Source organism: Peromyscus maniculatus, chromosome 6, assembly GCF_049852395.1.
Source record: "Peromyscus maniculatus bairdii isolate BWxNUB_F1_BW_parent chromosome 6, HU_Pman_BW_mat_3.1, whole genome shotgun sequence".
Taxonomy (NCBI): Eukaryota; Metazoa; Chordata; class Mammalia; order Rodentia; family Cricetidae; genus Peromyscus; species Peromyscus maniculatus.
The window spans coordinates 23,634,901-23,649,951 of NC_134857.1; the positions used below are offsets into that span (position 1 = coordinate 23,634,901).

Consider the following 15,051-nt stretch of genomic DNA (forward strand, 5'->3'; position numbering starts at 1 on the left):
ATCACTGTAGACAGGCCCACAGACCATATTCTGCTCTGGGCTGTTGCTCAAGTGAGACTCTCTTCTCATATGATTCTAGGCTGTGTCAAGCAGACAATTAAGTATAACTACAACAATGAGTCTAGGTTATTGTGGCGTGAATTTTTAAGTCTTATTAATAGAAAACTCGGGGCCAGGTATTGGAGTGAACACTGAAAGATCAGAGAAACAGAACAAGCCACATTCAACCTCACCTTGCCAACTTCTCAACCGATCCTGTTTCCTCAGACTGAAAGCCTGAGTCCTCATTTGAATGGATTTCAGCTAAACTGCGGCTAAAAGCTTAAAAAGGCTCTATTTCCTGGTCCTCATGCCTTATACCTTTCTGCTTCCTGCCTTCACTTCTTGGGATTAAAGGTGTGTGCCACCATGCCTGGCTCAGTTTCCAGTGTGGCCTTGTCATCATGGAGATCCAGATGGGTCTCTGCTTCCAGAATGCTAAGATTAAAGGTGTGTGTGTCACCATTTTCTGGCCTCTATGACTATCTAGTGGCTGCTCTGTTTTCTGACCTCAGATAAGTTTATTAGGGTGCACAATATATTGAGGGACACAGTACCACCACAGGTTATGATTTTTTGTGTGATTTGAAATAAAATGAGATATCTTTGAAATGTGATAAGGTACTGTTATTTATCCTAACTTTGAATATTGCCTTGCCTTTTGAATCCTGAAATAAAAATATTTTCTCATACAGATGCTCATTTATAAAGCAAACACGGGATGAACAATGTGTTCTGTGTGCTGAAGTAGTTGCCAGAAGTAAGTGGGCAATAAATCAGGTTTTTCCCTTACTGACCAGTTGTGTACAGTCCCAAGAGAACTACAGATTTTAGATTCGTAGACTAGGAGTGTGGTACTAGAGTAATGCAGTGGTCTAGAGGTGGGTAAATTTATAACAGTATAAAAATCTGTGGGAACTTTTACAACAAAATAATAGTAAAGTTGTGAGGGAGAATCAGGACTGGCCTATGAGACAAGAGGAAAGGGGCCCAAACAACAGGAACATTGAGAATATGACATGAGGATGGCATGCCAGAGACACAGATGGATAAGTCTGTGTCTTTCCACAATACCAGAAATTACTGAGTAACCCTAAAGCCATAGTGAGTTGGTCTGTTGGCCTCACTTTGTCAAATAGACCTCATTTCCCTTCAGAGCTGACCGTTGTTGCCAACCATGATTCTTTTATTTTAATCTTGACTCCCCAATCACACATTATACATCATAGCATAATTATAAGTTATATCTATGTGTCATCTGCTTATCTCTCTATTTTTATGTCATCTATCATCTGTCATCTTCATGTTGCTCACAGGACGATTACAATGCATTAAAGATGCCACAGCAGAGTTCAAAGAGTTCAGAGGCTGTATTGGAGGCTGAAAAAAGTATCTCTGTAGGAGGATGGGCAATATTATAAATGAACCCTTCTTGATAGTTCCTCCAGGTGCAGACTGAGCCTTAAGGTAACAGGCTTTGAGCTGAGTTCTGAGGTCAGTTCAAGCTGCAAAAGTGAGGTGGGTTGGTGGAGCAGTTTGAGCAGGAAGCCTCAGCCGTGAAGACAGCTGAGCTGAGACCTTAAGATGGTTTGAGTTTTGCAAATGTAGCCTCCTTGATGGGAACACAGAGCTATGAAAATGCAGCCTGATGAAGACCGTCTCCATCCTCCTCTTCAAGGGTGAGGGAGTCACAATTTTCTGCAGTCTGGTACTTTCTATGAGTTCTACAGCCTATATTGTTTACACAGTTGAATTATGCCCTTGTGGTCATGTGATCCTGACACGCTTTAATAAGTTTGTAGAGCTTACTAAAGAAGGACCCAGAGGTGGAAGAAAAATGATGAGATTGTACCTGTTCATTTGAGTCAGGATCTGACAGAATCCACACAATGTCCTGAATTAATTAATGGTCTCCCAGCAGAGAAAACAGTTGATTCCCCCAGAAAAGGGCTGTCCTGGAAGCCCTTGGTCTGATGTAATTTAGATGACATAGGAAAAAGTGGAAAATTTCTTGAATAGAATCATAAAGGAATCCAGACTTGAAGACAGAATTTCCAAACCAGCTTCTTCAGGAGCCAACCAGTTGGCAGAAAGTATTGCCAAAGTTGAAAACTAAGTGATGCACAGACTGATGGCATGTGTCCACTGAGTTGACCAGCCAGGAACCAAAGTAGAAGGTAGGCAGGTCCCAGAAAAAGAAAATGCCTTTGCTTTCAATTCACTGCAACCAGTTTTTCCAATTATAAGATTTACTAGGAGAATTCAAAGTCTTGATATTAATATTCTAAAATATTGACAATTATTTTTAAGATTTAATTTTTTCAAATGTATGTATACATGTGTGAGCATATATGTATGGGTTTGTGCACGTGAGTGCAGGTGTCTGCAAAGTTCTAAAGAGGGTATCAGGTCCCCTGGAGAAGGGAATACTAGAGGTTTAGAACCATTTGACGTGGGTGCTGGGAACTGAACTCTGGTTCTCTGCAAGAGCAGCACACACTCTTGACCACTGAGCCATCTCTCCTAACAATTATTGTTATGAAAAGGATTTGAATCCCAAACAAAACACTGCCCAGACTCATCATGTTTAGAAATGAGAGTAGAGAAAAGAACCAGCCAGGGATCCAGATGTCTGTAGACATGAACAAATACAGCAGCCCTCCAGAGGAAACAGAGTTCTTCATCCACAAGCAAGAAGTGATAAGTTGTGGGATGAGACCCTTCTAATTGGAAAGGCCTGAAATATTAAACCGCCTGTGCTGACACTGTACACACTGACTTAACGTCTCCCATCTCCAACTGCCCATCTTTATCAAGTCAGATTTATTCTGTTCCCACGTGCACAAACCCTGCTGATAATCCTACCAGTAAATGGTGGAGATAGTTAGCCTTTCTCAAAAATACGTATCATTTGTGGTTTAACATTTTTATCTTTCCAAAATATTATTTAAGGAATACATTCATCCGACTCTTTTTACTTTAAGATATTTTCATCCATAAATAGAACTGCCATATATTCTTATTGGAGAGTTTTCTTGATAAGACTTTGCAAATGTGCCAACGAGAACAGAACGCAGTTGCCAGGATCTGTGTAACTGGAATGACAGAAGCACATTTATTTTTGAGTGGTTTATTGGATAGAAGTCAAACACTATATTGACTTGGCTCTAGGAGAGATTCGCTTACGCGCCCTGTAGGATATTATGCTCTCTTGGCAAACACCAAGTGCTAACTCCTCTCCCTTGGGATGGAAGTCTATCCTGCCTGAGCTGAAGGGTGGACACGATAACCCAACAGGTATTTTTCCAACCATGCCTACTGTGATTTATGATGAATAGACAGCTAGTGTTTTTTTTTAACGTATTTCATTTAAAAATGATTTCCTATAAATTGTCTTAAATATATCCAATAAATATACATCTTTGCTTTAACATATGCAGTGTTGAATTTCTGCAGTGTTCTGAAAAATGTCTCCCAGTTATGTTTGGCTTTGTTTTAAAGTGTTCAGAGAGAAGAGCCAGTCTCCTGTGCATTTCATAGAGAATGTCAGCTTTACTTCAGTATGTGGAGGAGAATATTTTCTCAGTGACTGTATCTATGCATTTGCCCCCTGGTATGTATCCCTATATTTTTCTCATAATTTATTAATTCTGTAATTTACAAACATTGTCATAACCTATAACTTCACTTACAAAATTTAATAAGCAATGAAGAAATACAAATGAGAATACTTTGCATTTTAATTTCTCCTGCATACTTTTTCTTGATAAAATATATTTGTTATTAAAACCAGCCTTGAATTTTCTAAATTAAAATCCAATTTCTTGCAAATTTCAGCATATATATGTGTGTGTGTGTGTGTGTGTGTGTGTGTGTGTGTGTGTGTGTATGTGTGTGTGTTACAATTAAACATCCACAAATATGACAATCTGCTGTTTTTGTCTATTTCTTTTTTCTATGGTTTTAGGCATGTAGAATTAGTATTTTTGTTAGGAAAGGTTTTTGTTTTGTTTTGTTTGAATTTTTGAGACAGGCTTTCTCTGTGTAACAGTCATGGCTGTCCTGGAACACACTCTGTAGACCAGGCTGGCCTCAAACTCACAGAGATCCACCAGCTTCTGTCTCCCAAATTAAAGGAGTGTTCCACAACCACATGAAGGTCACTTTTTAGGTGGAGGTCATGGCATAGAATCTGTCACCTCCAAAAGGCAGCAAAGTAGAGGCTTTATTCTTTTTGTCACTGAAAGATCCCACTGTCACAGAGAGTGGGCAGAGCTCAGCCCGACTCTGTGAGAACCACTCACATTTCTAGAGAAATCCCTCCTGAGTGAAAACTGGAGTTGATGACATGAGGAGCATCACTCAGGAATCTTGACACTTTCTTTCTGGAACAGCAGAGGATCACAGCCCAGGTCTTTCCTGAGTGGCAACTGGCAGTCTTTGTGGAAAGTCTAGATACTTACCATCGAAGTGTTAAAAAACAGCTCTCCACCTAAACCAAACAGTGCAGCTTCTTATAGGGGGTTAGGCTCCTTTCAGAAAACCCTGAATTGGAGGATGACTCTTCAGACCCATTGCACTGTATCGAACAGTCACCCACATCCACTAATATACAACACAGTCTACTCTTCTGCATAGTTTTAGCCCTGAGTTAGTTCAGGGGAGCAGTTTCCCAAGTGTCTTCATATTAAACAACCCTTCATCTGATCCACCAGAAACTTACTTCTAAGGACCCAGCCACGCTTTCTGGGGGTTCCTCTATGACTTCTCAAACTTTGTTTAGTATGTGATCTTATTCTAATATGTACAGTCTTTTCTTTGTAGTGGCAACCAAAAGTAAAGCAGAAATTTAAAAGGTGGCTTCCCAAACCTAAAACACAGCTATGGAGTGGAAATCTCCTTCAAAGTGGAAAGCAAATCCAGTAATAAGAAGAGTGTTGAGATGAACTGTGGCATACAGGCCCCAAGACTGCTCTAACCTGTTTTTGTAATCTTCATAGAAAACTGTGTTTTTTTTTCTCATTGTGATCTTTGACTCTTATTTCACCCAGTCTGTGGACATCTCCTCATTAACCTCCTCATTACAATTTGAAAACACCTCATGTGTATTCTGTCTGAAGCAGTCACATGGAAATAATTTGAGAATATTGCTTATTTTCTATCTTGTTATGACAAGATCAAGTTGGAAATGTCATTCCTGGCTAGCATGGGATGCTTTATAGAGGCAAAGGAAGGGTAGTGGAATCCTTCAAAATCAGCTGCTCCTATTTTAAGCCATTGTTGAGTTGAAGACATCCATTCAACATTTTCTGTGTCATCTCAAATGCCTTCTAACTCTTCCTTCCTTGCCTCTAGTTTCATTGTCAATTTTTAGTCAAGAAGAGTTACCCAGGTATGAAAATATAAGCAGATTCTACTACTGATTAAATATTGGAAAATGTTTATCACAACCAGAATAGCATAATATTATTCAAACAACTTTTTGTATCAAAGAATCACTATTCATATTACTTCAAGGACATGATAAATTTTTCATCTTGGTAGCTAATAATCATTGCATTTTTGTAATTCTGGAAATCAGTAGTTGGCACCATCTAGACCATTTTTGGAACCTGAACTATGAGATGCAAAGGAAGAACTGCTTAATGGCTACAAAGACATCAGACATAAAGCTTAAACAGTAAGTAAACTTCCCACATGTGTCCAAGCTCTTTAAATATCTTTTACTCAAATGTGTGGTTGTTAAACTTCCTTAGTCACTAGACATTCAATAACAGGTAAGACACACTTGTGGACATGATCGTGGGGTATTTTCAAAGATATGCTGAGGAAAGAATGTCTCTTGGAAGTGAGTGGCAGCTCTATATGTGCTGGGCTCCTGGACTGAATAAAAGGAGACAGCCAGCTGAGCTCTGCCTCTTCACTACAATGCACTGTGATCCAATGCCACACAGCAGAACTCTTGCCACTATGCCTTCCCCACACGGATCGACCTTACCCTCAAAACATGAGTCAAAAGAAACACAGTCTTCTACTTACTGTTAGGCATTTCATTACTACAGAGGGAAAGTAACTAGTAACTGAGCCAGCTACACTGTACCCTCTGCAGCCATGTGCACTGTGAAAGTATGCATTTAGATGTTGGCTGCTGTGGGATGGTCTGCATGTCAAGTCTGTTGCTCTGATTGGTCAATAAATAAAACACTGATTGGCCAATGGCCAGGCAGGAAGTATAGGTGAGAATAACAGAGAGGAGAATTGAGAGAACAGGGAGGTAGAGAGAGACACTGCCAGCCACCGCCATGACAAGCAGCATGTGAAGATGCCAGTAAGCCACGAGCCACGTGGCAAGGTATAGATTTATAGAAATTGATTAATTTAAAATGTAAGAACTAGATAGCTAGAAGCCTGAGCCATTAGGCCAAACAGTTTAAGCAATATAAGTCTCTGTGTTTACTTAGTTGGGTCTGAGCAGCTGTGGAACTGGAGGTGACAGAGATTTGTCCTGACTGTGAGCCAGGCAGGAAAACTCTAGCTACAGTTGGCCCAAATTATGAAAGTGATATTCATTTGACATTGGAGAATGGATTCCAACCGTGGTCACCACCTAGTGTGGTAAGCATAGAGAAATACATTTGATATCTGTTATTTTATTTCATGGTTGTTATAGAATTTCCAAGCCAACTTTAATTATCCACAAAATGCACATCAATAGCAAATGCTTTCAAGGCATTATGGCAAATAAGCTTTAGATAACTTCTGAAAATTTCCCATTTCCCAAAACATAATCCTAAGCAGAGGACTTGGAGGTGTGAACTCTAATGACAGCGTTACAATCCATAAACTTCTGAAGTTTAAATCAGTGGCATCAGAAATTCCCTTTTTACTTTAGGGATGTGGAGACTAAAACTTAACACAGCATGGCAAAACAGAGTGGCCAATTTATTATTTTTTTATAGACAGGGCTGATTACATACCATGATGCACAAGTTTTCTTTAAAAAGTATCTTTACTCACTGAGCCATCATGCTGGCCTGCAAATATTTCCTACAAGCAAGGAAAATTTACACATGTAACCTTACAGACTGGGGACATAGTTCAACAATACAAGGCATGCTGCATGCTTACTATGTGCAAGTACTTGGGCTCTATCATGAGCATCAAAAACGAACTGCTCTTCTAACCCTGTACAGTTGAACTACAGGGTCAGGTGCTGTTCTATAGCCACCAGCCTTCACTGACCCAAGTCTTCTCTGGTCAGCTCTGCTCAAGCCCTCCAGCTTAAATAAACATGATAATAACCCTCTAAAAGCCAACATAGTCCAGTCAGATGAACACTGGACACAATCCAGCCAGGCTTATGTCTTTATGAAATATTTTATTAAATATCTTTACAGGGCAACATCCAGCCTCCAGATGCAGCTGCCAAAACCCTGTTAAGATGTAGGCACTGGCTGGTGCATGGCAGCTGGCTCTGGCTTCCCACCATTCTGTTCTGAGATGGGAGTGTCGAGTAGAATTTCACCTTAAGGTTCCATGATGCTCATGTGGGCAGGCAGAGGCTTCCTAGGGCTGATCTTACCACTTGGGTCCCAGAGCAACATGATCTTTGCTTTGACACTCAGCACACCATGTCTGAGAAGCATATGGCACACAGCAGTGTCAACACAGTCGTTAATGGGATCTCCACTGTCATCCTCAGAACATCCACAAACTTTATGGTCTTGGCACTCTTGCCTTGGAGCTTCCCAGACACCACAACCTCAAAGTCCTTGGCCCCACTCTCCAGAATGAACTTCAGCATAGCATAGCAGGCCTTCACACAGCAAGCCCTCCTAGGAGTTGGTAAAGTAGAGACTCTGCATGGGCAATGGCACACAGACCTCTTGAGGCCACCTTTTCTACATAAAGCACTACACTCATAATATTGTTATAACTTAATATACAATTATTTCCTTAACTTAATCTATGGTCAGGATAATTCACTTTGCATAATTAAGGTTAAAGGTGGTACGAGACCATCATGAGCATTTTAAAAATTCAGATAAGGAAGAAAAACCAGAGAATTAGACTCCTGTCTGTCACAGGTAGGCTCTATCCCTGCCTCTGAGTGTGTGTATGCAGCATTCGCAGGCATGATCCCAACTCACACTCAAGGTAACTGACTGACTTAAAAAAGCACCTGGGATCACTTCCTGTAGTAATCGATATCTTTAATGACAATACTGTGAATGGAAAATTGCTATCACTTATTAAGCTCTTTTAAACATGTATTTCCATTTTTCTCATTGAAAAGCATCACAATATTAATGCATGGATACATGATGAGTGGAGGTGGTGGAGCATGGGGTTGCACATCCAAAACCAAAATGATTACTTGAAATTTTATAATTTAGAACTAAGGAATGTGCAGAAAAACCAATACTATACACTGGCCAGATTGTCCACAAGAAAGTGGCTCTATGGTCTAAAACCTAAACCTTTATAATTCTTCATGTGATATCTTTCAAACACACTACTAGAAGTACATTGGAGAAGAGAATGGCATTACTCAAATTATTATCTATTTGTATTCAACTATCCCTCTACATTAAATACAAAGTTATTTCCTGGAGTTCATTTTACAGAAGACCACTTACTCTTTCTTATAGTTACATTATTAATATTAAATAAAGTCTATTTTATTACCACAGCTATGCTCTTAAGCACTTAAACCATATATTAAAATGACAGTAAGTTTCACTTATTTTCAAATTACTTTCAGTGTGTGGGTTTTTTAGAGTGGGTTTGATCATCCAGTCTTCACTGTCCATTCAGTGCCCATCTTCATTGTTCATTATCTTTGTTGGAAAAGATATGCATGCAATTAGGTGAGAAAGCTGCAGCTTTTATGTGCATTTTGGTGCAATGCCTGAACTTCCCGTCAAGGTCAGCTCTGATCTTGTACTTTGTGTGTTTCACACAATAGTTCGTTTCTCAGAGCAACATAGGTAGGATGGTCTGGATGGATGTTTAAGTTCATGCTTGACATTCTAGTGAGCTGTGAGCCAAATATTGTACCTGTCCAGAATCACAAGTTTGGGGAGTCATTAAAGTATGTGATTTTAAGGCCACCATAACTGAGAGGTTGAAAGCTGAGCCACCTGGAGGATGTTAGCACCTAGGGTCATGTGTAATGTGTGGCAATGTGTAGCCATGATGTGTGTTCGTCCCTCTATTCTCACCTACTGTCTAGGTGCTGGTTGATCATCCTGATACCCACACTGCCCCTTTGAGGCCAATAGTGGAGCTGCAGGAGTTACCAGAGTGTTCTTTGGTACTGTTATCTACTCCCCCAACCCTGCTGGATCAGTGAGTTATACACGATGTTCTCTTACAGACATCAGAATGTTTTCAGCATTATATATTTTTTATGTGAAGACAATTAAGGTCTATTTTACTCAGTTGTGTTTATGTTCAAAAAGACCTATTCACTAAATCCCAATAGATATCTTCATTTTCTGTCTCTCAGAATATACTTTTAAATTCCCTTATTAAAAGCATGACAGAAGAGAAACTTGCCCATTTGGTTACTCTAAAACCTAAAGAATGGATGACTATCTCCCTCCTATTAAATAATCATGCTCATTATTAGTGACCTCAATGCTTTTAGAAGTGGCAGGTGAAAAGTGCTTGTCCTTGGGAAAAAGGAGCCACCAAGCATAGTGATCCATGTCACATTGGTGTCCTGGACAGTTGCATGAGGGTTCTGCATCTCTTTGTAGGGTGTGGAGAAAGCCGGGGATCTTGCACTGGATGTGGAGACCCCCAGGATCCAGAGCCCAGACCAACTAAAGGAGATGTGAAAACTAGCTCCCTGGATAATGTAGCAGATAATACCTCTGGCACTAAGGTTCAGCTGGGGCCACAGGCTCATAAATCAGTGACATCATTGGGTCACGCTTACTGAAAATAGTATCAATCATGCAAAAGCCACGGTATTTTATTAAACATTCCATAGAAGGCTTACATTTTTAGAAATCCACATACACAGAGTGATGGGTCACAGAAAACCTCACTCTTGGCACAATTCTAAACTTGTCTTTCTACAGGCTCAGAGCTAGTGTGTGTGTGTGTGTGTGTGTGTGTGTGTGTGTGTGTGTGTGTGTGTGTGTGTGATCAGACACAAATATCTTTTTTTTAGTAATTATACAAGATCGTCCTTATGCAACACTCAAGTGTTTTTTCTTGTAAAGAAAGTTAATAAACGTTAGTTAAATATACTGTGTTTTGACATCTGCAGGATGTCCCTCCTCAGCTAGACCTCTCTGGGAAAAGCCTCACAGACACTAAGTTATGTCCCACTTATGTTCCAGCAGTTCCTTAGTCCAATCAGACTGGTAATCATAATGAACTGCTACAGTACATATTAGTTATAAAGCACAATGGGTCTCATTATGACATCCTTGTGCATGAATGTACCCTCTTTGGTCACATTCACCCCTGCATTCTCTCTCGACCACCCTTTCCCATTGCTCTCCCAGCTTCTGCCTTAAGCCCATTTCCATTAAAAGATGACCTAAGTTTCACATTTTCAAGCAAACATGGCACCTGTCTCCCTGCATCTCACTTATTTTACAGAAATGAGTCTCAGCTTCCATGCATTTCCCTGTAAATGACATCTTTCATCTTTATTATTGAATACTGATTCATATGTATTTGCATGACACATTCTTTATCCATTCTCTGATGCTGGTAGACACTCATGCTCATCCCATGACCTAACTACTGTGAAGATGGCCGCAAATAAACATGGTTGCACAGGCATCTCTACTACATGCTGACTTTTATTCCCAAGGATATATACAAAGGGTGATATAGTTGTGTTGTATGATAATCCTCTGCTAGTGGAATCACCACACCGATTGCAAAAAGAATTGCTCTAGTTTCTACTTCATCAGCATTGTGGGGCTCCTTCCCCCCACAACCCTCTCAGCATTTGTGGCTTTTGATGGAACCTGCTCCTACAGGGGTAAGGGAGGGTTTCAGAACACTTTGTTTTACATTTCTGTGCTGGCTAGAGATGTCAGATACATTTTCTCTATTTATGGACTGTACGTTCCATGAGATTTCATTGGCTTACATACTGATTGTATCATATGCCTTTTGAATGTTTATTTCTGTTACTTGGTTTAAGAGTTCTGCACTCCACTAATAAGAGTGGACACCTATGTTTTGCTTTGATTTGGGGGACTCATTTTTGCAGATTTCCCCTCCCCCATTTATCATAATGCTGGCTACTGGTTTTCCATATATAGTTTTATTGTGTTGAGATACTGTTCTTCTGCTGATGGCTTTTTCAGGGCTTTTACAACTTTTACAATTTTAAAAGTTGTTTCCACATCTGTCCAGATGATCATGTATTCTTTATACTCAATCCAATTTGTGTGCTGTGTTAGGTGCATTGACCTGTGTGTGTTAGACCACTCAGTAATCACTAGAAAAAGACGCTTAAAATACTTGAATTGTAGACAAGTGATCCTTTTATTAGATGTAGGAAACAAGGAATTAAATTAATATTCATTCATATTAAAAGAGGTTTCTGATGTGCATTAATGTAGGGAGCCGCCATTCTAAGATGAGGCTGACTTCCTGGTAGCCCAGCTGTAAATAATTGGCTATGCTCCTAGGACTACGCGTCTTAAGGTCCACGCATGCGCGAGTATGGTAATTGACTCCATGTCCTCAGCCTATCCCGTGGCTCCCCGTGCTAGCATTCTGGCAGGACCCAATCACAGTACGGCACGTTTGCCTGATTCCCTATATAAGCAGCTGCATTTCAGTCCTGGGGCCCCTCACCTCCCGCTCTCCCTTAATCAAGAGGCGCTCCAATAAAGTGTGATCTGAGAAGAATCCTCAAGTGGTGGTCGTTCTTCCTCGCTGGCTGAGGAGCTCGCCGCACATTAAAACTTAAGTAAAATGTGTCTTATTTTTTTTTTTTTAATTTTTTCAACCAAACTAATGAATTCAAGATTAAATTATCATTTTTTATTTTTGCCAAGGAAAGGAAGCTGGAATTTAAAGTTCTCATACTCCATGGATGTCTGTGTTTCATTCTGTCTCACACCCATATCCCCAAGCCAAAGACTGCCCTCATATTTTTATCCTAAGCCGATGTCCACAGGTCTCATGGACACAACAGCTGTCATTTTTTAGGAGCATGCAAACAACCTCCACAAAGATTTTGCCTTGACCAGTTCTTATTCTAGAAGTGTGGACATGTCAACATCTTTTTCACTGGAATAGACAGATTAAAAGGAAAGTAATATGGCCCAGTGACATTTGAGCAAGGGCTTCTATGGTCCTGGACACCTGGTAGGTAGATGGTACTGAAGGGAAAGCTGTAGTGTCTGGACATCCAGACACACACACATACACACACACACACACACACACACACACACACACACACACACACACACACACACTTTTTTTCCCAGAATATTCTTTCTCTGAATCTTTAGCTTGCATACTTTTAGGAACTTTTCCATTGTTTTTTGAACCTTCATCTTAAGATGAAGATGGCTCTCTTCTCTCTAGGTCTTAGAATGTGCGTTTTCACCCTGCCACATGAGTGTTCACACTAAATCTGGGGAAGGTTGAGCCACACTATGATAGCATGTTATTACAAACAGGGAAAAGCCATTATTTCTAACCATATTGACAAAATCCAATAAAACAATCCCATTGTTGAGAGAGGCTGCAGCAGAGGCAATGCATCCCCATAGCCCTGCTGTGCTTAGTATTAATCCAGGCCAAACAGTGAATTTTTGTTCAAGGAACAGGAATCTTAAACATATGATCTCCATGAGTTGCTGACTTCCTTATATTACAGGCATGATCAGAAAAGAGCAAAACCGGCAGAATCCACCACGAGTTCACTTCATGTGAGGGGATCATTTATTTGCCACTAGTTGGAGAGTGGCCTAATGCTGTGACAGATTTTCATCTCTAACCTGTGGGTTCTGGGGACCCCTGGAAGCAGTGGGGACCAGATGGTGCTTTTCTGTAGTCATATGGGAAACCAGCTGGGCTGCCTAAAGATTTATGATCAATTATCTATGCTCAAAGGCCATGTACCTATTGAACAATGGCACTGTCTGCGTTGTGCTGAAATTGAATAACCAGCAATTGTAGCATCCCTTTGTCAATCGGAAGAGCTATTAGCTCAAATTACAAAAAGTTCATGCCTAGAACAGATCCTAGTTTAAGCTAAGATTAATACATTTTTTAAAGAAGTTTTATTCCTTTAACACAAAGCTCACTCGCAGACACAAATATACACACAGCACCCATAGAAACAGGACATACACAAACATGCTCATAATTTGTATCATTTAGATAAATTTCTTCAGCTCTTACCAATGAAAGTACTTTTCAAATTGTTTCCCTCTGTTTTCATGATCATTTCTTCTGTGTGGGATACACTAAGAAAGTATTTCACTAATACATTTTTTTTCAAAAGTAAAGCATTTTATTTTTCAAATGGTAAAATCAAATTGGAAAATCTTATTAGTCCCATCTGCACATATCCCTGCTAAATAACTCATTTTTTGTTTGTTTGTTCTTTGGTTTTTGTTTTGTTTTGCATTTTTCATTTCTTACTCTGCAATTCTCCATTAGTGACTGGATGACTTATATCTTTGGGAAAAATATATTCTCTTAAATTTTCTATGATAGAAGGATGAGTTTGTTTACAGGTAATTATTTTTATATTTTCTGCCTACGAGCATTTCTTCACATTCTTTATTCTGCTTCCTCCAGGAAGAGTTAAGAATCTCTATGAACTGCTTTTGTTACTTTAAGTAACATTCTTACTCATTAGTATGTCATTTGAATAGTGTCAATCTAGAAAATATTTGTTGCTTTGCAAGAAGAAAATACAGTAGAAATTTCCAACTCTGTTGCTGAGAAAGGGACACATATAAAATGATGGAAAGATTGTGAATAAATCAGAAATGGCTAATTAACTTGACTTCATTTCCTTAGAAAACAGAATTAAAACATTTAATTGTTACATAATATCAACAATCATTTTAGGATTATTTGCTTCTTCAAATTTAGTGTATTAGAAAGAAGCGTATATTAGCAATTACATTTCAATTTCTAAAAGAATTCTTACAAGTAGGCAGATGCAGCCAGAAACTCATGGACACACATAAATTACATTAAGCCAACCTGATTGTTTTTGTATTGTAAATACAAATTTTCTTGTTTTATTTTATTAATGACACTATAGGAATTGTACTTAGTTAAAATTCACTGGAAAGGCTCTGGATAGAATTGGTTTATCCAGAATCTAAAGCAATCATAGTTATCTATGTTCTGCCTATTTCAGTCAAAGAGGAAAAAGATAAATTCTCAGCCTTAATTGGCTCTACTTTTAAGTTTCTCAATTGTTATTGCCAGGCTAGAAATATTTTATTAAAAAACAACAACTAAAAAACTGTTTACACATCAAGATCAAGCTTTACATTTGGATAATTTCTTATAGTAGGCTTATTTTAATAACATAATTTCGAGATTCCCATTCTCAAATGCAACATATAGTATAATTATATATATGTGTGTGTGTGTGTGTGTGTGTGTGTGTGTGTGTGTGTGTGTGTGTATTCAGTCCATTATAAATTGTTTTAGATTTTTATTCAGATACATATATTGTTTGCTTTCTGATATCTCACTAGGAAGCCAAAAATATACTCCAGCTGCATTTAAGTCAGTACTGTTTTTCACATATAAATGGATGAAGTCAGTAAGGCAGCATCCACTTGTTTTCCAGAGGAAGGAAAAGAGTGCGAGGAGAGAGTGTTGGAAAATATGTGCACAGATGGTGAATGTCACTAATGCTACTGTCATCAAATGTATAAAAGCAACAAAAACCCAATGCTTTCCTTCTAATGTTTTTAAGATTTTAGTTTTCTAATGACTTCAATTTTTATATAAGAACTTTTATCCCCAATTTTAATAACATTT

General features: G+C 39.0%; 1 pseudogene; it reads right to left on the reverse strand.

The window, feature by feature from the left end:
• Positions 1-7,475: 7,475 nt before the first annotated feature.
• On the reverse strand, positions 7,476-7,962 carry LOC102920135 (small ribosomal subunit protein uS3 pseudogene; annotated as a pseudogene).
• Between the last annotated feature and the right edge of the window lie 7,089 nt (positions 7,963-15,051).